Below are 25,055 nucleotides of genomic sequence, written 5' to 3'. Positions count from 1 at the left end.
TTGGGAAGCAGGAAGGGGGAGAGTAATGGGGTGTCGGGCAGCAGTATGGGGGATTATGTAGAATGGGTCTGGCAGCAGGAACAGGAGTGTGTATGATGGGGTATTGGGCTGCAGAAATGTGGAAGGAGGCAGATGGAATGCCAGGGAGTAGGTAGGGGTGAGTGTGGCAGGTGAGATGCCAGGGAGTAGGTAGGGGGGAGTGTGGCAGATGGGGTGTTAAAGCCATTGTACAAACCAGAATAAGAATGGGGCACAATGAGGGCAGAAGGAAGTTTCTATATAATGACATTTAATTAGAAAAAACTGCTAATCAGAAACCATACATAAGAAACCCAACATATGTATCCACAGTACACTATGTTCCGTGTGCCCGCACAGTACTTCACACAAAGTAACATAGCACTTGGCATGTGGAGTACAGGTTAGAGAGACAGCATAGCAGTGTGAGTGAGCTCAGACATTGGCTCTGTCAATGAATGTCAGAGCTGATGACTGTTCTGGGAAAGGTTACTCACCTGTCCCTATGCTGCACATTTGGTTCTGGAAAGCCAGAGTAAGTGGACCTGTGTCTGTCACCACCTACCAAGCTGAAAGCCTGGAGCACATTTGTTCTCGTGCCACATGACTCTGCCGCTCCATAAGTAACCGCTCTGATAAGTGGGTTGTGTCTCAAATATGGCGCCATGCTGACTGTCCGGACCTTCTTAATACTCATGCCTGAGCCTGCCCTTAGAGATAGGGGACGGGGTGCTAGGCTAGTCCAGCACTGTGTTATGAATGGTAATGCTTTCCTTGGCACCCCATTCCTGTCTTCTCCATTGCATCAGGAAAGGGTCCCCAGCAGCAGATTAAGAACTGTTAGGGAAAAAATATTTCGACTTCTCCCCAGCCAGTTCCCCCTGCAGGTGTCCTGGAGCCAATGGAGTCTCACCATACTGTACAACCTTCACTGAGAGTTACTGACGGCAACTTTTAAGCTCTGTACACATTAGACAATATTTGGCCCGATTCGACGATCGGGCCGACATGTCGTTAAAATCAGCTAGTGTGTACGCACTCTGTCGGCCCATGCGCGTTCCCGTTTGGTCGTCAGTCGCAACATCAGGTCGGCCCTACATGCAGCTCAATCTGACAATCCGGCTGATGACCCCATGCATCAGGATGCGGCTGGTGCGACGTATCGGGTGGTCGGGCACCGGATGGTATAATGTGTACCAGCCACCCGATATGTCAGCCCATCGTCCGTCACATCGCTGGGTACACACCGTTAAGTGTGTTCCCAGCATTAGTGTACTTTAGTTGTAAACACAGGGTTATAGCTTGTGGAGGTTCTCTAGCCAGAGTGCGCAGTTCTGTACGAGGCTGGCTGAAAGGTTTATTTATGTATGCACGATTTCATCTGAATAAGGGAGTTTTTTTCCCACGTATCCTATTTCTTTTGCTGTGACCTAGTGTAAATATTGACTGTTTTTTGACATTTTAAACTGCTTACAAACTACATGCGATTATGTAATTATGTACATATAGTTAGGCCACTGATATGTTTTCTATGTTTAGAATAATTAGTCTTTACGTTCCAGGTTACCCCAACTGGAGCTCATCAGCATGACCATAATTCTGTAGAATATGATAAAACAATACATTTATCATGTCTTTCTGGAAGACATCATTTTCGTGATCCACTTTAGGAATTCATTTCTTTAAAGTTCTCCCAGTGCAAGCATGCCCCGGCGGGCATTTTTGGCACCCAGACATTCTGGTACCTGTAGTGCACCAAGGATGAAGTGCTTGAATTAAAAAAAATATTTCCACACTTATTACCCTGTACCCACTGGGCATTTGGAAAGCCCTAGTGTTAATGGCTTCAGGGATTGTTATACCCAGGAAGGAGGGGTGCGCATTATTTGCAGACTGACCCCCCCACCCCACCCCAGGGAAGTCAGCCCTGGTGCCTACTGGCCTGGGGCTGTTTGGAATGGGGGTCCCCACACTGCGGGTCTTCCCTCTATGTTCCACCAGCCCAGGCTAGCAAAACCTAGTGCTGGTTACTCCATATCCCACTGATTTTGGGGTAACCTCCTGCACCAAGCTGAAAACACTAGTGCGTGTTAAGAATTGGCAATTTATTTTCTTTTGCCAGTCCTTAAATATACTTGGGAATCAAACGTTAATCTGATGAATGTATGGGGAGACAATATTTGTGACAAAAGATCTCTAGAGATAGAATACTGGACATAGCTGAGAAAACGTCTGTCAGTGTTTGTAGTCCATTAGTTTGTCAGACAATCGTTCAATTGGTTTGATCTGATGAAAAACTTGGCAGTGTATGCCAAGCACACTGCATGATGATCCTACAAACCAGCCAACCTAACCACTGGTTGGTCTATGCTAGCAAACTATAATCGAGCAACGCAAAAATATGCTAAACATGGCAGTCCCCAACTGGTTTGGTTTTCCAACATGTTTGCTTTGACCAACCAAATATTTAATTAATAATAGACCGGAACAACTCTCGCCCAGGCAGTGTCATTGTTGTGTTGAGTAGACAATGGTCTAAAGCTGTGTACACACCCACCATACGACGGTGCTGCAAACCATTGACCGATGTAGCGAAACATTGCGCACGCTACACTGAACAATCTGGCGCATGGCAGAGCGATGTATCGTTACATACTGCATGCAACTACATTGCATTGTTCCTCGAATCGTCTCAACTGTTGTGTAGAGTTTAGAGTCCCATATTCCCATGGAGAATTTTATGAATCTGTGAAACACTTAGGGGTCTATGTGCTATTAATTGCGGAACTGCCCCGATTATTCAGTATCCATATCGCGGGAGATCATTTTGTTTTTAATGAAAATATCCTCGCTTTGTACAGAGGGGAATTTGCAGGGACCGCGGCTTCAGTAACTGCTGTCCCTGTGAGTTATATTCCCGGGACAATTGTAGAATGCTTTCACGTTGGTCAGGGGGAAGCTGACGCTGCGTACAGTTATGGGCACAGCGTCCGCTTCCAGAGCCAGCCGGAATGTTATTAATATTATTTTTTTAATCCAACTATATGGTTGTTATTCTGCCAACTCCTAATATTTTTAAAAGGAAAGTTTTTTTTATTGTTTTTTTTTTTTTTTTATTGTTACTATTGACCTGCTGGGAGACTATTTATAGCGCTATCTCAGAGAGGTTTTTCTTTTTATCAGAGCGCAGAATGGTGGGCCTACCTCCCCCTTTTCAGCAGCTGTTTCTTTTGGTAGCTATAGCAATTTTTTTGGCGTGATACAGATTTTAGGTGTAGCTTCTGAAAAATAAATGAAGAAGTAAATATGAAGTCCTGCCAATATGTGCAACGTTCAACTACTCCATGTACTGCATGTGTATGATGGACCCGGAAAATGCGCTTCTAGTCCGCAGACAGATTAGAGCACGCATGACTTGTTTCTAGCTATTGTAGACATTATGAGCCGCATTCCATTTGAGCGGACCCGCCATACTTTTCCGCCTCCTGGACTTTTCGCCTACATCGCGTGTTTTGTAGGCGGAAAAGTATCCCCGTATTTAATTTGAAAGTAGACGAAAACAGGACCCGGCGAAACTTAAACAAGCGGAAAGTCCTGTCAGATTTGGGGAAATCATCCTGACACCCCCCAAAAGATGCTCTGACATGGGGTTCACTATGGTACCCCCCGATTTGGCTTGCTGAAGGTATTTGCTGTTTTTAAACGGGCTCAATAGCTGCTAAATAGCGTTTTTGTATAAGTGGTGCAGAATAGTATTCAGGAGTATTTTTTGCAGAAAATAAGTTATCCCAGCAAATTTGGGGTACTTGAAAATGGGGGCCAGCATATTTTAAAGTTGCTAAAGTTAAGTTGAAAAAATCGTGAAAAATCCACCTGCCGCAAGCCCCTGCAATGAAAAAAACACTTGGGGCGTACTTGGGGATCCCCAGAGTATAGTTCACTAGTTTTTAACTTTGTCCCCCAACTTTTTTTTTTTTTTTCGCCCCCAAATTCAAAGTGATTTTTTTGGGGTGTTCTTAAATGTTTTTTACATTTTTTTTTATTTTATTTACAGTTTACCTTTGGGGGACTGTCTGAAGGCTGCACGGGTCCTGCAACGTTGCACCCCAAAACCCCAATTCTGCACTTTTTTCCGCCTGCTATTCATAGGCGAAACTTTTCCGCCTATTATATTGCATTGACGTTCCGCCTATGCGGATAGTCTTTCAAATTGAATACGGCAATACTTTTCCGCCTGGCGAAATGACGTCATCGGTGAAACTTTTCCGCGGATTCCGGCTTTTCGCCTCAAATTGAACACGGGCCTATGTTGTAGATATTACGAGATGTTTTCTGTAGATTACTGTTGTTCCTTACTTCTGGTTCCATGTATGGAAACTACTAACCATATATGACAAAAGCCAATGTATTTGCCCTAAATGATACAAACGTTAGACATCTTCAACCAATTAAAAATTGAGACGGGCAAAAATCGGCAAAATAAACCGTTTCAATATTGGTGTTTTTATTACTGACCTGAAAGCTTCCAATGGGAAGTTTAGTGATTTAAGAGATTATTATGAATTATGGCCCTGATTCAGAGCCGGACGCTCTGACCAGAGCGTTCGCTCTGAATCAGGGCCCTCCTCCATTAATATGGAGCGTCCTCCTGGACGCTCGAATAGCTGTGGGTCACCACCCACAGCATATACGAGCGTGCAAACAGATGGTCGCGATGGTCTTGACCATCGCGATCATCGGACTTGCGAGGGAAACCCTGCGGTCGGGTTTCCCAGCCGCAAGGCCAGGAGTGATTTTGGCTCTATCAGAGCCAAAATCACTCCCACTGACATCACTAGTGATGTCAGTGGGGCCGGCTTCAGACGGTAGGCGTTCCCATGGGAACGCCTCCGTCTGGCAGGCACGCCCCCGGCACGTCCACCAAAGGGGGCGTGCTGTCAATCAACATCGACAGCACGCCCCCTTTGGTGCGAGACCCGGAGCGATGGAAAGTCCTTCGCTCGCCGGGTCTCGCGCATGCGCACGACGGAGCTCCCTACGTCGTGTGCATGCGCAGTAGGCACCATCGACCCACTTGCGAGCGTACTGCCGCTCGCGAGTGGGTCTGAATGACCCCCTATATGTATTAACTCTGCTGTTTTCTTAACCCTTTACAATCTGTGTGAATTTAAAAGGGTTTTAGATAAAATACCGGCGGACGGCCACCAATATACCTACGCCGGAATCCCGACCACCGGCAAAATGCCATCACCACTATTCCAAATGTGTATGCTAATTATCTAGGGATGGAAGGGGGGATTAGGATTAGGCACCCCTGGCGGGATTTAGGGTTAGGTACCTCCTCAGGGAGGGTTAGGGTGCAGTGAGAGGGTTTAGGGTTAGACACAACCATGGGGAGCTTAGGGTAAGGCACCCCCCTGGGAGACTTGGGTTTAGGGTGCAGGCAGGAGCGGGGTTAGATTTAGGCACCACCAGGTGGAGATTTGAGTAAGGCACCACTAAGGGAGGATTAGGGTAGGGAGAGGGTTAGGGTACTTACCTCTTCTGTTGGGATCTTCACATTCCAGGCTTCCGACGTCTGTATTTGAACCGGCAGAATTGAGCCACCAGTATATCATACCCATTCCAATTTAAACCTCACATTTCTCATGACCTTGTCTGAATTAATCTGTGTCCCCCGTCTATGCGTGAGTGCCTCCAATTTATCAGTCTTGTATATGAAACACATTACCCTCCCTGCAATTTGTTACTGCTGTGAAACAAATGACATAACCCTCACTAACCTCTCTCTCTACATCTTTCTTAAATGGTTACAGTTTGTGCATAGCATAGGGTATGCAGTCGGGAAGCCGGCGGACCTAATCCCGACAGCCGGCTTCCCGATTGCCATATCCCGGCAAGGGTCTAAATACAGGCGTCGATATGCCGATGCCTGTCATTAGAAATACGCCGGCATTCCGATCGAAGGGGCACTGCGTGCCGAGCACGGATAGCCGCGGGAGGGGAGGGTTAGGTTTAGGGTTCCCGGGGGGGACTTAGGGTTAGGCACCTCGCCCGGGAGGTTAGGTTTAGGCTAGGGGAAGGGTGGGTTAGCACTAGGCACCCCCGGGGGGGACTTAGGGTTAGGCGGCGGGGAAGGGGGGGTTAGGTTTAGGCACTGGGGGGAAGGTTAGGGATAGGCACCCCTAAGGGAGGGTTAGGTGGTAGAAATAGGTTAGTATATACTTACCTGGGGACGATCGGGATTTCCTCCTCCTGCCGTGATGCGCTGTTGGGATTCAAACCGCTGGGCATGGGTCCGGCGGTAAATCCTACCTATTCCTAGCATAATATTATTCCACTGGTTTCACCATTGTCCCATACATCATATAATACAAGCTGCATCCAACTCAATGAACCTGGAATCCTAGCGTTCACGTGTACATAAACAAAACAAATGTGCATTAACTACAAGCGCAAAGGGCTCACAAATGTCATGGCTACTTTGCGCTGTCTATATAAATAGAATTGTGACGAACATGACTTTTCTCGCTACAATACACAGATCACCATAATTCCTTTACTATTTACCAGTTTACTCCCTGTACCTTTTAGTCTATGTCCTTTTGGTCTGAATCTGGTTTGTAGCATGACCGGTACTCAAGAAGTAACCTCAGATGAACGTCCTAAAAGGTCTGTGCAACATGTATGTTTTGTTGTGTGTTATTTTATGTTTATCACCCTGCCATCCTCTTGGGTAAGCAGGACCCGGATCGTTAGACCTACGTCGTGTAGGGCTAAATACAATACAAGTGCTAGGGCTGGAATTTTTTTTATTTCAAGATGCATTTTTTCAATCCAGAAACCCTCCTACAGTGAACTAATCCATTTAAATGACACAAATTGAGAGAAGACTGGATTCTAAAAATTCACTGACCTCCAACACCAGGGTATAGTATTACATAATAATAATAATAATTCCAATCAGGTCTACACTAATAGATATTGTACAGTGTCCAGGGAACAAAGCCCAGTAGAGGCATCTCCGATATGAATGTGAAGCTTGTACCTTAATCATCGTTAATAATAATGTATATGTGGCCAAAATTCCGCAGGACTGGCAGCTGGCATCGAAATACAGTGCAATTAAGTATAATAACAAATACATGAATACAATTAGAATAATTACATGAATACAATGAAGCTTAATTGCAAATGTGTGGTACTGTACAAACAAACACAAGTATGAGCCATGTCCGAATTGCAGGTTGCACAAATACACATACGTATGAGTGAAACAAACAGCAAAGGACTCACACAGACTTCAGCGTAACAGGGCCTGAGCGGAAATGGTCTGTCCCATACACAGTGTACAGAACTTTACATTGAGGAAGTAGTAATGAGAGACAGAGCAAGTGGACATAGGCCCTGATTCAGACCCACTCGCAAGCTGCTGTCCGCTCGCAAGTGGGTCGATGGTGTGCACTGAGCATGCGCACGACGGAGGGAGCTCCGTCGTGCGCATGCGCCAGACACGACGAGAGAAGGAAAGTCCTTCGCTCGTTGTGTCTGATCAAAGGGGGCGTGCTGTCGATGTTGATTGACAGCACGCCCCCTTTGGTGGGCGTGCCGGGGGCGTGCCTCCCTGACGGGGGCGTTCCCAAGGGAACGCCCACCGTCAGAAGCCGGCCCACTGACATCACTAGTGATGTCAGTGGGAGTGATTTTGGCTCTGATAGAGCCAAAATCACTCCGGACCTTGCGGTTGAAAACCTCAACCGCAGGCTCCGGCTCGCAGTTTCGATGGTCGCGATGGTCAAGACCATCGCGGCCATCAAACTGCACGCTCGTATAGGCTGTGGGTGGTGACCCACAGCTATATGAGCGTCCAGGAGGACGCTCCATTTTTATGGAGGGCGGCCCTCATTCAGAGCATTTGAAAGATGTTAGATGGTGGAGAGTCTGATGGGGCCAATGGGTATGAGACATGGGGAGCACAGCAAATCTTGGAGACACAGGTGTGGGAGGAGATTATTAGAGGGGAGAGGAGGCGTAGGTCAGAGGTATAGCGGAGTGGTCAACTGGGCTGTATCTCCTGACGAGATCCTAAATTTATGGAGTTGAAGAAATATTGTGGGCTTTGTAAGTGAGGGCAAGCCGTGTGAATTTAATTCTTTAGGGATTGGGGAGCCAATGGAAGGGTTTACAGATTGGTGTATGAGGAGAGGAAGATTAGTCTAGCCGGAGCATTCAGGGTGGATTATGGAGGGAAAAGGCAGGTGATGCTGTAAGATGATGGCAAACTCCCTGCTGGTTCATGTTCTCTGATACTCATGGGCATTTTATATTTTTCATTATACGAAAGTTATTGATAGGCACTTGGAAATGGTGTCATAGTTTTTATTGTGGGCGTCAATAACAATCCTCTTCCAGAAGGTTCAAATCTGTCCCTGTACTGTTGTTGGGTTTTCATACTGTGTTATACTATCTCCAGCTTATTCATTGATTTTGAAATTTTCATCAATACTAGAGATGAGCGGGTTTGGTTTCTAGAGATCCGAACCCACCCGAATTTAGCAGAACTGAGTGTGATCAAAGCAGACTCTGATGTTCCCGCCTTACTCGGATCTCTCAAATCGAGGCAAAACCATAGAGACGAAATCTCGTGGTTCGCGAGCTTTCGTCTCTATGATCAATGTAGTATGTAAGGGACCACGCGACTGATGCCATTTCACTCCGGCTGTGGAGACTGAACAGGGAGGGTGGGTAGTGTAGGGCTGGGAGAGGTGCTGGTGCTGTCTGCTGTGTCCTGGGCTGGTGCCTGTGACAGCTGTCACTGTGCTGTCTGCTGTGTCCATCTGGGCTGGTGCAGAACTATAGATACATCTGGGCTGGTGCTGTGTCCATCTGGGCCCAAGTTCTGGACTCAAAAAAAAAAAAAAGTAATTATAAAAAAAAATATATAGTAAAAAAAATAAAAAAAATCAAAGTGTCTTTTATATTTTTTTGTGTGTGCGTGCGTGTTAGACTTAACCGCAGTACAGCACAAGATCCAGCCAGCAACGCAATTTGCAAGCTAGTGCTGCCCGACTCCAGTCGTGATCAATCTGTGCTCTGGGCCCAAGTTCTGGAGCATAAAAAAAATTTAAATCAATTGTCTTTTTTTTCTAATTGTCTGTGTGTCTGTGTCTGTGCGTGTTAGGCTTAGCCGCACAAGATCTAGCAAGTCGGTAACGCAACCTAGTACTGCCCGACTCCAGTCATCATCAATCTGTGCTCTGGGTCCAAGTTCTGGACGCCAACCCCCCCCCCCCCCCCCAAAAAAAAATTAGTGTCTTGTGTCTATTGACTTTCTGTGTGTGTGCGTGTTAGACTTAGCCACACAAGATACAGCAACGCAACCTAGTGCTGCCCGACTCCAGTCGTCATCAATCTGTGCTCTGGCCCCAAGTTCTGGACCCGAAAAAAAAGTATTTTGTATATTATTTTTTTTTCTGTGTGCGCACCACTGCACGTGTGTGAATTTTGTAACCGCACCTTGGCTACACTGTTGGTGCTTGTGACACTGCTTCAAGACCGCAGAAAATATGGAGGGCTGTCACATGACAGGAGAGCAAGGCCAAGAACCACATGTTGTAGCTGCCGCCAGCAGTCATCATGATAATGCAAGGCCGTCAACTTCCTCGTCCTCTATGAAGGCCCATGTCGTCAATCCTCAAGGGTATCCCAACCATCATCTTTGCACAGTCCTCAACTCTATTAATAATTATATCAATCAGTTTTGAGCCAGCAAGCTGGATGCAACCTTTTGGCCCTTTAACTAGATGAAAAAAAATCAATATTGTGAGGTAACCAAAATTCACTGGAAACGAGTGGAAATAAATGTTATTGAGGTTATAATACTGTAGGAAGAAAAAAAAAATCACATTTTATGTGATTTTAGGTGTTTTTTTGATTTTTGTAAGAAAAAAATCCAGATCCAAAACATGAACACAAAACACCAAGGAAAAAAATTCAAAACCAAAAGACGAGGCTTGGCGCATATCTCTAATCAATACTCCTATGAGTGTATGACTGTTCTCAGTACTCCTATGATTGGACAACTGTCCTCATCAGTACTCCTATGATTGGACAACTGTCCTCAGTACTCCTGCAGTATGATTGTACGATTGTCCTCAGTACTCCTGCAGTATGATTGTACGATTGCTATTATTTCCGGTTCTAAACTACTCAAAGGGTGATTGTTTGTTTGTTTTTAAGTTGTCTGCTCCAGAGTTAAAATACATATAAGAACATGTTACCAAGAGTCTGGAGAAAAGTTTTTTATAACGCCATCCAAATCCACACAATGGTCTCTTGTCTCTCTCTTGTTGCAATAAATTCATTATCGCGCATGTCGTGCCTAATTAGACTAGGTTTAGCCGCATAAAACATCTAAACCCGTCTAAAGTCCTGGTTAGGGCACCCAAACAGCATTTCGAGTGCCCTAAACCAGGCTTTATCGCACATTTCTGCTCACCTCCTGGCAGCTGTTTGCGCCCGAATGGAACAACAATTGAATGGTGCCCAGCACTGACAGCCGCCCGCACAAACATATAAACTCCCCCCCCCCCCCAATTGACTACTGAGGTCTGAATATAATTACCTTGATCAATAAATATCAACTTCCATTAATTCCAAAATTGTTTGACCAATTAAAGAGCTTACAATCTAATTTGTGTTCGCCAGGGTGATGAGTGGAAAACAGCCTTTAGTAAACATATGGGACAGTATGAATACTTGGTTATGCCCATTGGGTGAAACAGAGATGATCAATAATATACTTGGGAAAATGTGTGGTGGAATATTTCGGTATGCTCATTAATTTCCTTAGCATAGAAGCCAAGTCAAAAGTCTATTTCAAAAGTTGAGAAAAAACAAAATCCTCTTTTTGCCAAGTTGGGAAAGTGCAAATTTAAGGTGCATGATGTATTGTTTTTAGGTTATGTGATCTCAGCCTAAGAGTTCTCCATGAACAAGGGGAAAGTGCAACGCAACTCAATATTGGGTGACTCTACCTCATCTTAAGGCCCTCCAACAGTTTTTGGGGTTCGCTACTTGTTATAGGTTATTTATCTGCTCCTTTACCAAACCGCTATGACTATAAAAGGGGGCTGATCCGACCCAATGGTCTATAGATGCTGACAGAGACATACTGAAAATGAAAAAGGCCATTAGATCTGCACCTGTTCTGTGTCCTCATCCTGTGTTGGAATTACCATTTTTCGTGGAATTAGGTGCCTCCGACGTTGGAGAGGGAATCATTTTGTCACAGGTTAATTCCAAGGATAATAAACTGCATCTTTGTGCAGTTTTCTCATAGAAATTGTCAGCTGCTGAGATGAATTATGATGTGGGGGGTACAAACGGGTCAGTGAAGGATGGCGGTATTGCCCGTAGTTAAAGGGTCCTAAACATTGTGTCAGTCTTCACTGACCACAAGACTTTATTATACAATGAAACTGCTAAGAGGCTTAATCATAGGCTCAAGGGACTCTGTTATTTTTCAAGGTTTATTTTTGTTATAACTAGGGATGTGCGCCGGACCATTTTTGCCGGATTTGGATTTGGTTCTAATTCGTCGTCCGGCTTTGGATTTGGATTTGGATTTGCCAAACTGCGGTGACTGGCTTTGGATTTGGATTTGGATTTGGATTTTTTTACAATAATTGACAAAAAAAGCTAAAATCACATAAATTGGTCTTTTTTTTCTTCCTAGAGTATTATTAACCTCAATAACATTAATTTCCAGTCAATTTAGACCATATCACAGTTTATAATATTGTTTTCAACATTATTGGCCAAAGGTTGCAGTGAGCCGACTGGTTACACTAAGCGACAAAGCAGCGGCACAACGACACAGACACCACAGTATAAAGCACATCTATGACACATTGCCACACAGCAGTGGCAGAAATGAAAAGTAGTGCACCCACCCAGTGGGGTACGGCCAGCAGAGTCACAGTACTTGTTTACAAAGTGGGCTACGGCCCTAGGAGTCACAGTGCACAATCTTATTCGCATTACACCGCACATAGGGCCTGATTCACATTACACCATAAAGTAGTGTCTCTTATTTATGTTACGACACACAGTAGTGCCCCTTTTACACAATGCCCACAGTAGTGACCCTTTTACACAATGCCCACAGTAGCGGTGTCCCTTACACAATGTCCCCCAGCAGTGGTGCCCCCTATGCAGTCCCTTTAGTAGTAGGGTCCACTATGCAGTGCCCCCAGTAGAATGCCCCCCATTAGCAGGCCCCCCCATTAGCAGGCCCCCCCAGTAGTATGCCCCCCATTAGCATGCCACCCAGTAGTATGCCCCCCCAGTAGTATGCCCCCCATTATCATGCCCCCCAGTAGTATGGCCCCCCCAGTAGTAGGCTGCCCCAGTAGCAGGCCCCCCCAGTAGTAGGCTGCCCCTGTAGTAGCCCCCCCTGTAGTATGGGCCCCCCCTGTATTAGGGCCCCCCCTGTAGTAGGCTGCCCCAGTAGTATGGCCCCCGCCAGTAGCAGGCCCCTCAGTAGTATGGCCCCCCCAGTAGCAGACCCCCCAGTAGTATAGCCCCCCCCAGTAGCAGGCCCTCCAGTAGTATAGCCCCCCCCAGTAGCAGACCCCCCCCAGTAGCGCCCCCGGCCCTTGCACAAATTAAAAAATAAAAACTTACCTGTATCCCCGCTCCCGCGCCGTCCGCTCTGTCACACGCTGAGGAGGGAGCCGGAAGACGGAGCTCATGTGTGAGCTCCAGCCGGCTCCCTCCGTGAAGCAGCCAATGAGAGTCTGTGTGACTCTCATTGGCTGCTGTAACAAACACACAGCTGCCGCTGGCGGCTGTGTGTCTGTGTAGGGCAGAGCGCTATCACTGCGCTCTGCCCTACACACGAGGAGACCTGATGTCGGATTCTCTAGTGAGAATCCGACATCAGGCGGCCGCCGTTCGGCCCCGAACGGGGATCCGAGTCAGGCGGTGAACACCCGAACAGGGTTCGGGTGGACTCGGATCCCCAATGTTCGGAGCGGTTCGGATTCCACAGAATCCGAACCGCTCATCTCTAGTTATAACATACAGACCAGAGTTATAAAATAAAAATAAAAATTGAAGGCTAAAGGCGAGTACACACCTGACAGATATATCTGCTGATGGAGTGATCTGCAGATATATCTGTAGATGATGGTCGTTCATACACACTGAACGACCATCATCTATATGGCCGTCGCGGGTCCCGCTTGCCCGGGAGGCGGGTCGGGGTGGGGCCACCCTCCTCCCCTTGGCTGCCGCTGCAGGTGTACGGGCGGTCTGCAGACATATTTGTCCATCAGTTGTGCAGCAAAGCCAATGCGATATGTCTGTGAACGACGTTGTCTGCAGAAATATCGTCTGTACACACTGGTCGACGGGCGGCAGATATATTATAAATAATATATCTGCCAGTGTGTACCCAGCATAAAGGCCGGGTTCAATTAGATGTGACGTTTCAATTAGCCCAAATCCGTGCCCGGAGCTACTCAATGGCAGCCAGTAGGTTGCACTTAATGCATATTTTCTGTTTGCCCCCTCCAGAGGCTCGACCAGAAATCCTCGGTCATTCTAGCTTTTCTGCCCTTATTGTGGCCATTACAAATGCGGTAACTCATAGCTCCGTGTACTTCTCCCGGTATCTATGGGTTAATGCGTGATGGCTTCGGATTTACAGTGCAAGAAATAGGGCTTGTAATTGATTCGCTCTGTGCGTAAAAGTCTAAGGCTATGAGCCCTTTTCCTCACGCTGTAAGTATCAAGTCGAATTTAATCCGGCCCTAAAACTTTGTTCAGAAAAGTTTTGGAACACACACTCTGATCCACCCGCGTGCACTTCGATTACCCTAGCAAACAAAACTGTAGTAGCTCTTACTCGAGCTTTCTTTGCATTATGAGATGCTCAGAGGTAGCTTCTCCCTGAAGGTTTATGGCCAACTGTGTAGGTTGAGGCCCATGAGTGGAGAACTTCAGGCCATCATGTCATGTCTGGAAGGTGCTCACAGTAAAAGTAAAAATTGCAGGAGTCAGTCTTTTGGTCCTCTCATGCCATTATCAATATACCCTGAAACCTTGGTCTAGTATTACAATGAATTGCATTGTGGATTTTCCATTGTCTAAGGGTCTCATTTCTATAGTATATGGGTTATTGTGGATAGATACAGTAAGAGGCTCACTGTAGTTGGCATTTACAGCTCCTTTGCAGTTTAAATGGACTTAGGGCGGCATTCAAATAGTTTTGCACCTGCGATAAAGTTCCGCCTGCCGGACTTTTCGTCTACATCGCGTCTTTTGGCCGCAGAAACTTATTGTGCGTGTCCCGCTATTCGTCGTATTCAGTTCCAAAAGACGCGAAAACGGTGACACGCAAAGTCAAAACAGGTGGAAAGTGGTGTCAGAATCGGGGAAATCAGCCTGAACCCCCAAGGAGATGCAGAAACATTGGGGATCAATGTAGTAGTGCCCGATTAGTCCTAATAAAACTGTTTGGGGTACTTAAGTTGGTACAAGTGCCTCTAATTGGCGTCTTTGCACAAGTGGTGAAGAATAGCATAAAGCAGGGTTTTTTTTGGTAAACATAAGTAGTCCTAGCAAATTGGCGGTACATGAAAATGGGTGCTAGCATAGTTTAAAGTTGCTAAAGTGAAGTTTTAAAAATCGCACCTGCAATCAAATAAACACCTCACCCATACTTGCAGACCGATAAAAAAAAAAAAGTCTATTTTTCTACTTTTTCGCCCCCAAAATGAAACTATGTTTTTGGGGTGTTCCTCGCTTTTTTAGGGATTGTTTTGACGCAGTCATCCTTTGGGGGACTGTCCCAAGGGTTATGAATGGTTTCCAACTTTGCACCCCGAAATAAAAAAAACTGCACTTCTTTTCTCCTGCTATTCAGAGGCGAATCTTTATCGTGTATTACATTCCACTGACTTTCCACATACATGAAAAGTATTTGGAATTGAATACGGAGATAAGTTTCCGATTGGTGAAAAGTTCGCAATCGGCGATACTTTTTCTCGGATCTCGGCTTTTCCCTTCTAATTGAATACGGCCCTCAGTGTCTGATTGGGGTTTCCCTTTGCTGCACAACTTTGGAAAGAGTTTTTTGTATTGGCCTGAGCTTTTGTTCTGCAGATCATCCACAATGAATAGGCAAATGGAAAGAGTTAATCAGTCATTGTACAATACCTTTTAGTTCTATTTCCCATTCACATGAATATTGTGCAGTTTTCATATAATAATGCTCAACACAGTGCACCAGGCAGCTCGCCATTCTTTTGTGTCTGGTGCTTTGCGGTCTGTGACTCTCTTGAAAGTTTAAGTGCAATTGACAAATATTTGGGGAAAAGCTCAGTTCGCTCTGAGGCCCTGATTCAGAGCCGGACGCTCTGACAGAGTGCTCGCTCTGAATCAGGGCCGTCCCTCTTACTTTTTGGAGTGGCCTCCTGGCCGCTCGCATAGCTGTGGGTGACCACCCACAGCTATAGCGAGCGGCCAAAATGATGGTCGCGATGGTCAAGACCATCGCGACCATCGGGCTTGCGACGAGACCCTGCGGTAGGGTCTCGCTGCCGCAAGCCCTGGAGTGCTTTTGGCTCCATCAGAGCCAAAAGCACTCCCACTGACATCACTAGTGATGTCAGTGGGGCCGGCCCCAGACAATCACCATCGACAGCACGCCCCCTTTGGTGCGAGACCCATAATGACGGCTTGGCCGTCATTATTCGGGTCTCGCGCATGCGCACGATGGAGCCGTCGCCGTCGTGCGCATGCGCACTTGGGCAACATCAACCCGCTTAGGAGCGCTCAGCATCAGGCCCTGAGTTTCACACAATAGCAGAATATGTAGATATAAAGTTGAGATCGGTTTAAGCAGCATCTTTAAAATTTGGACCAGTATGTAGGACCCCTTAATATTGTCAGGAAATGACATTCTGCGTGTTATCAGCTGGATTTAGCAATGCCCTTAAGAATTCCAAGAACTTTTCCATTCATTGTTCCTTGATGAAGCCAGTGTTCTGTTCTGTACAATTTCCAGCCAGAGGTTCCGCTGGGTCATTTGCAGAGCTGGTGAAATTCAGCCAGAATTTGAGGTAGTGTAGTAAAAATTTTGGAAATCAATAAAGTTCATGGATAGGTGAACGTTTACGGCTGGGAATATTCAAGCGGACATTTCGAGGGAGGTATTTAATAAAGGTCATCCTCAAAAACCTGGTCACTGGGGTCTTTTGACCCCTCCTCAAAGGTGGGGTAATGTTGGAATATGGCTGCTCAGGAGCTGTGAACCGCCAGCATTTACTTCCACGTCTTGATCACCTTCTGCATAGGCAGCAGAGATGCTGGTTTATACCCTGCAGTGTTCACATGACTACATTGCCAATTATTCTAACTAAACACTCCTGTGTAGGAATTTATTTTTTTTTCTCTTGTGACTCTAAATGACATGGGGGGTATTTCCAGTGTTAGTTTCTGCTACAGTGGCATGGGGGGTATTTCCAGTGTCAGTTTCTGCTACAGTGGCATGGGGGGTATTTCCAGTGTCAGTTTCTGCTACAGTGGCATGGGGGGGGTATTTCCAGTGTCAGTTTCTGCTACAGTGGCATGGGGGGGGGTATTTCCAGTGTCAGTTTCTGCTACAGTGGCATGGGGGGGTATTTCCAGTGTCAGTTTCTGCTACAGTGGCATGGGGGGTATTTCCAGTGTTAGTTTCTGCTACAGTGGCATGGGGGGTATTTCCAGTGTTGGTTTCTGCTACAGTGGCATGGGGGGTATTTCCAGTGTTTCTGCTACAGTGGCATGGGGGGTATTTCCAGTGTTAGTTTCTGCTACAGTGGCATGGGGGGTATTTCCAGTGTTTCTGCTACAGTGGCATGGGGGGTATTTCCAGTGTTTCTGCTACAGTGGCATGGGGGTTATTTCCAGTGTTAGTTTCTGCTACAGTGGCATGGGGGTATTTCCAGTGTTTCTGCTACAGTGGCATGGGGGGTATTTCCAGTGTTAGTTTCTGCTACAGTGGCATGGGGGGGGTATTTCCAGTGTTAGTTTCTGCTACAGTGGCATGGGGGTATTTCCAGTGTTTCTGCTACAGTGGCATGGGGGGTATTTCCAGTGTTAGTTTCTGCTACAGTGGCATGGGGGGGTATTTCCAGTGTCAGTTTCTGCTACAGTGGCATGGGGGGTGTTTCCAGTGTCAGTTTCTGCTACAGTGGCATGGGGGGTATTTCCAGTGTCAGTTTCTGCTACAGTGGCATGGGGGGGGGTATTTCCAGTGTCAGTTTCTGCTACAGTGGCATGGGGGGTATTTCCAGTGTCAGTTTCTGCTACAGTGGCATGGGGGGGGGTATTTCCAGTGTCAGTTTCTGCTACAGTGGCATGGGGGGTATTTCCAGTGTTAGTTTCTGCTACAGTGGCATGGGGGTATTTCCAGTGTTTCTGCTACAGTGGCATGGGGGGTATTTCCAGTGTTAGTTTCTGCTACAGTGGCATGGGGGGGGTATTTCCAGTGTCAGTTTCTGCTACAGTGGCATGGGGGGTGTTTCCAGTGTCAGTTTCTGCTACAGTGGCATGGGGGGTATTTCCAGTGTCAGTTTCTGCTACAGTGGCATGGGGGGGGGGTATTTCCAGTGTCAGTTTCTGCTACAGTGGCATGGGGGGGGTATTTCCAGTGTCAGTTTCTGCTACAGTGGCATGGGGGGTATTTCCAGTGTTAGTTTCTGCTACAGTGGCATGGGGGGTATTTCCAGTGTTAGTTTCTGCTACAGTGGCATGGGGGGTATTGCCAGTGTTGGTTTCTGCTACAGTGGCATGGGGGTTATTTCCAGTGTTAGTTTCTGCTACAGTGGCATGGGGGTATTTCCAGTGTTTCTGCTACAGTGGCATGGGGGGTATTTCCAGTGTCAGTTTCTGCTACAGTGGCATGGGGGGGGTATTTCCAGTGTCAGTTTCTGCTACAGTGGCATGGGGGGGGGTATTTCCAGTGTCAGTTTCTGCTACAGTGGCATGGGGGGGGGGTATTTCCAGTGTCAGTTTCTGCTACAGTGGCATGGGGGGTATTTCCAGTGTTAGTTTCTGCTACAGTGGCATGGGGGGTATTGCCAGTGTTGGTTTCTGCTACAGTGGCATGGGGGTTATTGCCAGTGTTAGTTTCTGCTACAGTGGCATGGGGGTATTTCCAGTGTTTCTGCTACAGTGGCATGGGGGGTGTTTCCAGTGTCAGTTTCTGCTACAGTGGCATGGGGGGTATTTCCAGTGTCAGTTTCTGCTACAGTGGCATGGGGGGGGGTATTTCCAGTGTCAGTTTCTGCTACAGTGGCATGGGGGGTATTTCCAGTGTTAGTTTCTGCTACAGTGGCATGGGGGGTATTTCCAGTGTTAGTTTCTGCTACAGTGGCATGGGGGGTATTGCCAGTGTTGGTTTCTGCTACAGTGGCATGGGGGTTATTTCCAGTGTTAGTTTCTGCTACAGTGGCATGGGGGTATTTCCAGTGTTTCTGCTACAGTGGCATGGGGGGTATTTCCAGTGTCAGTTTCTGCTACAGTGGCATGGGGGGGGGTATTTCCAGTGTCAGTTTCTGCTACAGTGGCATGGGGGGTATTTCCAGTGTTAGTTTCTGCTACAGTGGCATGGGGAGTATTGCCAGTGTTGGTTTCTGCTACAGTGGCATGGGGGTATTTCCAGTGTTTCTGCTACAGTGGCATGGGGGGTATTTCCAGTGTTAGTTTCTGCTACAGTGGCATGGGGGGTATTGCCAGTGTTGGTTTCTGCTACAGTGGCATGGGGGGGTATTTCCAGTGTCAGTTTCTGCTACAGTGGCATGGGGGGGTATTTCCAGTGTCAGTTTCTGCTACAGTGGCATGGGGGGGTATTTCCAGTGTTCCTTTCACTTTAATAACATTTCTTCCTTCACTGCAACTTTAATTACTTTACATCTTTTGAATCAATATCATGTGATTACTTACTGTTTTTTTCGATTAGGGCAATGTCTGAGATCTCTCTCGCTCCGGGAGCTCCCTCCCAGCGCTATTCAACTCCTGCTGAATTGAATCGCCCCCTCTATGTGAGTCATAGAAATGACTTGCGCCCAGTGCCGGCACTTCCACTAGGCAAGCTTCAGCATCTACCTAGGGGCGCCGGCCACTGGAGGGAGCTTCTGAGTCTCTGCAGTATCTACACTGAACGATATGTCGCTCAGTGCAGGCACCCTCCCTCATCCGTGAACATGGCCAATCTATCGTTATCAGCACATTGACCGGCATGTTCAGGCGATGGTTGATGTCGGAAACTACCAGCGGTAGTGCACATTTTCATGCCCGATTTGTGACCGATTGAGCGATTACGATGTCTTAATCGCTTATTTAAATTGTCTAGTCGATACGCGGTTTAAGAGTTAAATAGATGTATTTTATATTCTATGTTATAAGCCTTATAGTAATGCTGTGTATCCACTAGGCGATTTAAATGAGCGATTGAACGATTATGACATCGTAATCGTTCAATCGCTCATTAATCGTTCACAAATCGGGCATGAAAATGTCGAAGATGACCAGCGATCAATCATCGCCTGAACATGCCGGTCAATCTGCCGATAACGACAGATTGACTGTGTTCAGGGATGAGGGAGGGTGCCTGCACTAAATAACATATATCGTTCAGTGTAGGCACTGCAGGGGAAGAAGAACGACTGTACGATTACAATGTTGTCATCATCGTACTGTTGTTCCACTATCTGTAAGTGGATACGCACCTTTTAAAGGGACCAGATCTGTTAAAGCTAATATAAGCGGCAATTTGCTTATATAGATTGTATAAACAGATAATATAGTGAATGCAACATTTTCATAGGAACCATTTGAGCTAAAAATCTACATTTAGTCTGTTTGGACCCCATGTGCCTAGCCGAAATATCCATCGCATCTCAGCTTGTGCTAAAGCTTTCTATTTTTTGTCTCCAGTTGCCTTTTCTATTTATGCAAATATCTTAAAACTGATGATGTCAGTCACAGAACAGGCAAGGCATTTCTTATAATGTGCTGATACAGAATGGTTCTCAAGTGTCTCTTTGGGATAATGGGGGTCATTCAGACCCGCTCGCGAGCAAAGGAACGCTCGCATGCGGGTCGATGTTGCCCCACTGCGCATGCGCACGATGGATGGAGCTCCGTCGTGCGCATGCGCGAGACCCGGATAGCGACGGGCTCTCCGTCGCTCCGGGTCTCGCACCAAAGGGGGCGTGCTGTCGATGTTGATAGAGCCAAAATCACTCCTGGGCTTGTGGCAGGGTCTCGTTGCAAGCCCGATGGTCATGATGGTCAAAGACCATCGCGACCATCTTTTTGGCCATCTTTTTGGCCGACCATCTTTTTGGCCGCTCGCATATGCTGTGGGTGGTCACCCACAGCTATGTGAGCGGCCAGGAGGCCGCTCCATTTTCAGGTAGGAGGGCACTGATTCAGAGGGAGCGCTCTGGTCAGAGCGTTCAGCTCTGAATCAGGCCCAATGTCTTGAATCTACCGTCCATGGGACCTGAGAACATTCTTTCTATGCGTATTTCTGTAGTTCTGACCAGATTTCTTGCACGTTTATCAAAAAATAAAATGTTTGGACACACTGTGGGGGCGATTCCATTCAGCTTGCTTTTAGGCCGACTAAAGGATTTCTTCTCGCACACTCCTAAAGTGCCGGCCGCGAGGCTGTTTGCCAGCTTAGCACGGCGCTGACAGCCATGTGGCCGTCACTTTAGTCGGAGGTTTTCAGTTCTTGCAATTAAACACCCAGGCATTCTCTGACTTAAGTTGTTATGGTGGTCTAAACAAGGCAGTGAATTAAACATCCCCGGGACCAACTGCCCGGTGCTATTAACCTCGCGCTGGACTGAATCACCCCCTACGTGTGGTTAATCTCTTTTTGATGTTGACAATATGTTCCCTTATACGATTATTTGATGTGGAAGTTTTTCCTACATGTTGTAGCTCGCAGGGACATTCACGCAGTGGCGTAACCTAGGGTATTTGGGGCCCAGGCCAAATCTAAAAATAGAGCAAATACGTGCGTGCGCCATAAAAAAAATGGGCCTGGTCACTTAGAAATGGAGCGTGTCAATATGACACACACCCCTTTCTCGTCACTCTGAACATTCCTTTCCATTCCATATGCACCTTAATGCAGTGCCCCTTATACAGTCCCCCCCCTTTGCAGTGCACCTTATACAGTCCCCCCTTTGCAGTGCCCCTTATACAGTCCCCCCCCCCTATGCAGTGCACCTTATACAGTCCCCCCCCCCCTTTGCAGTGCCCCTTTATACAGTCCTCCCTTATGCAGGCCCCCAGTAGTGCCCCTTATACAGTACCCCCAGTATGCAATGTCCCCAGTAGTGGTCCCTCTTATGCAGGCCCCCCGGTAGTGGCCCTTATACAGTGCCCCCAGTAGTGATCCCCCTTATGCAGTGCCCCATGTAGTGGTCCCCCCCCATGCAGTGCCCCCAGTAGTAGTCCCCCGATGCCGTGCCCTTTTATATAGGGCCCCAGTAGTAGTCCCCCCTGTATGCAGTGCCCCCAGTATTAGAGTCCCCCCCTCCAAAGCAGCACCCCCAGTAGTAGTTCCCAGTAGAGGACCCCCCCGATGCAGTGCCCCCAGTAGTGGTCCCCCCACCGATGCAGTGCCCCCAGTAGAAGCCCCCCAGTAGTAGTTCCCAGTAGAGGTCCCCCGATGCAGTGCCCCCAGTAGTAGTCCTCCTCCCCCCTCCGATGCAGTGCCCCCAGTAGTAGCCCCCCAGTAGAGGTCCCCCCCTTGATGCAGAGTCCCCAGTAGTGCAGACAAACACACGAGTGGAAAAAAAACCACTTAACTGAATCCCCGCTCCTGCTCCGTCCGCCATCCGCACAGCAGTCCTCCCGGGCCGGCACGCTCTGCATTATGGGAGAGACTTCATCCACTGCAGGAGCCAGAAGGCGGAGCTCATGATTGAGCTCCAGCCCGGCTCTTGCAGTGGGCACAGCAACAGCCAATGCGAGTCTGTCTGACTCTCATTGGCTGCTGAAATGCACACATCGTCGCCGTGCTAGCGGTGATATGTGTGAAAATGTGTAATGCGACCGCACTCACAGCGGTCTGCACTATACAGGCTAACTAGGACGGGTCGGTATCATGGCCAGCGATGCTCCGCCGGTCCCACGAGCCCCGGCGATGTCTATGTAAATGTGTAGTGCGACCGCACTCACTGCGGTCTGCACTACACAAGCTAACTAGGGCGGGCCGGTATTGTGGCCGGCGGCCCGCCCCAGTGCCGCCGTTCCCACACACGCCCAGGGCACGAGCCCCAGCGGCCCTGCCCTAGCTAGACCACTGATTCAAGTAAATAAATGACATGATCACAGTAATATTGTTTGATAGTATATTCTCTCTGGTTGATCCTTCAGTAGAACTGTGGGTCTTCTCTCCATAATTGCATACTTTTACAATTCGGACAGTGAACAAACCCTTTTCTTCGAATATTAAGCCAATTTTCTTTATTGACGGAACTGTGGGCGCCAAAACACTTTTAATATTTGGTGCTTTCCTGAAGATGACTTGTGGGTGATCTGGAAGATGCGTCCTGAGGAATCGGCCAGTGTTTGGTGATTTTCTTAACTGCATTGGACTTGTCATTGAATTCTGTGATGAATGGAGCAAACATGCATTTTTATTGGTACTCATATTTTTAGTTTTAGTTAGATCAGCCTAGTCTAATTTTCACATTTTGAGATACATTCTTCTAAGAGGGGTCCTTTTTCACTGAACCTCTTGGAGAGAAACACAGCTAGTACTTAAAGGCAAATGGATCTGTACGGTGTTTCCTGATTCGTCTAAATTGACAATTCGGGATGTTATTCACCCATTGAGGATAAGGGCATAAGGTAGCAATTTGTATCAACTATTTTTATTTCTTTTATATATGATTTTTATAATTTTTGATCTGTTTTTTTTTGTCACTATTGACCAACGGGCATTGGGAATTTAAAAATCAATGTCCATATTTATCAAAGGTGAGTATGGTAATCCACCTATGCTCCGTCAAATACAATCCACCCAGGTGATGAGTACAATGTATGGTTATTTGTTTCATCCTATATGAATGACTAAGTGTCGAAGGAGGATCCCGAGCAGGAACCTCTAAAACAACAGCTGGGACAAATCTGAACAAGGAGATTCCAGTCCAGACCAGAATCCTTCTTTGCCTAGTGCAACCACTGAAGGACATCGGTGTAAGAATGAGTTTGCAATTTTTTCATCTAAAGTGATACATTGTAACACAGTGTGCACTATATATTATTATTTCCATATACATTGGGCAATCCTATAACGGAACACAACGCTATAAATTGCTGCATAACATGTATGCACTATACAGTATAAATAATCATCCAAGATTAACTCTTTTCACTTGTGCAGTAATAGCAGCCTCTGGCCATTGACTGTAGTCATTAATTTGATAGCAAAATTACAATTGGGTAGTATCAGCGTCGAAAATTCCAACAAAGTCCATGGCTAACTTTTCCCATGCCGTGTTAGGGAAAGGAACCAGCTGTGTGGTGGTGTATGTGATACAGATGCTTATTTGTTCATTTGGCAAGAAACTCATGACTTGATTGCTGCTTCAACTAGAGGATCCAGTCCTGTCCCCAGTATACAGGAGGTCACACTGGCGTTGGTTTGTTCTCACCATCACCCGATGTGTCCTGAGCAAGTTGTATAACATGTTCCTGGGACTAATCTGGAGCCGGTGAGTACTGTACCTCCAATAACAGCTTCATCTTGCAGCAGACGTTGATTTTGTACCTGAAGTATGGTAATAGCACAGCAGGGCCATCGCTTTCTCAGAAAGTCAGATAGTTTATATTTATATTGGACAGGCCAGACAAGCCGCTTTGCGTTCCTCTGCTGATTAAAGTGACACCACCCCTACATCGCCATCCAGTCTGGGGGTTAGATGCGAGTAAAGGCAGGTGAGACGTTAGTCCGCCGTATCATTCTTAGATCCCGGTTTGTCCTGGATGTCCTATGTTAATGACGAGTCTTTCTGAACATCCTGCTTCTCCGAATCTATTTGGTGTGATCAGGTTTGTCGCAGAGCCTATGTTCTGTAGGCAAAGTGACTGCCCCCAGAGGTATATTCTCCACTTTTTGGCAGCCCCCACACACTCCAGTGGTTCTTTTCCCACTTTCTTTCAATAGGGCCCATTTATCAATAAATATTTGTGACTTATTCCCCAAAAACGGAATTGGACTGTTTGGCCCCAGGGAGGAAATCCCGACAGCGGCAGGTAAGTACACTAACCCTCCCTTAAGGGAACCTAACCCTAACCTCAACCTAGTGCCTAACCCTATCGCCCCCCCCTGGAGTGCCTCAACTTAACCCCTCCCCTCCCCCTAAAGCTATCACCTTCCGGGGGGTGGTGCCTAACCCTCCCCCCCCTTCCCCTAGTCAACCATCTCCGGGGGATGCCCTAAAACTAATCCCCCCCCCCCCCCACAAACACACGGCTAAGTGGACGGGCACCCCCGGATTGATCTAATTTTGGATATAAAAATGCGGGGGGGTAGACCGCGCTAGTACACAAAATCATTTTTTACAAAGACCTAATTCAGCGGATTAGAAAAATACATTAAATTAAAAATAAATAAACAAACGCATATTTCAAAAATCAATTGATAATAACCAGCCAGTGTAACCACTAATCTATAACAATACCATAAAAATATAATGCTAGAAAAAAAAATTGATACAGATCTGTATATTTATATCCAGCACTTGGGGGCTATTTACAAAGCAGTGTTAGGAGACAGAGTGAAAAGTGATAAGGTGCCAGCCAATCAGCTCCCAACTGTCATCTCACAGGTTGTGTTTGAAAAATGACAGTTGGGAGCTGATTGGCTGGTACCTTATCACTTTTCACTCTGTCTCCTAACACTGCTTTGTACACTCTTATCACCCCTTTGTTTTGGAGCTATTTGTGTAAGCACA

At 46.8% G+C, this 25,055-nt stretch overlaps 1 protein-coding gene across 4 annotated transcripts in view; it reads left to right on the top strand.

Annotated features, from left to right (window-relative positions):
- KCNJ5 (potassium inwardly rectifying channel subfamily J member 5) overlaps window positions 1-25,055 on the top strand; it is a 165,500-nt gene that overhangs the window by 74,176 nt on the left and 66,269 nt on the right. The window lies entirely within an intron of this gene.

Source organism: Taudactylus pleione, unplaced genomic scaffold, assembly GCF_031769625.1.
Source record: "Taudactylus pleione unplaced genomic scaffold, aTauple2 ptg000185l, whole genome shotgun sequence".
NCBI classification, from domain to species: Eukaryota; Metazoa; Chordata; class Amphibia; order Anura; family Myobatrachidae; genus Taudactylus; species Taudactylus pleione.
This window is presented reverse-complemented; position numbering and strand designations above follow the sequence as displayed.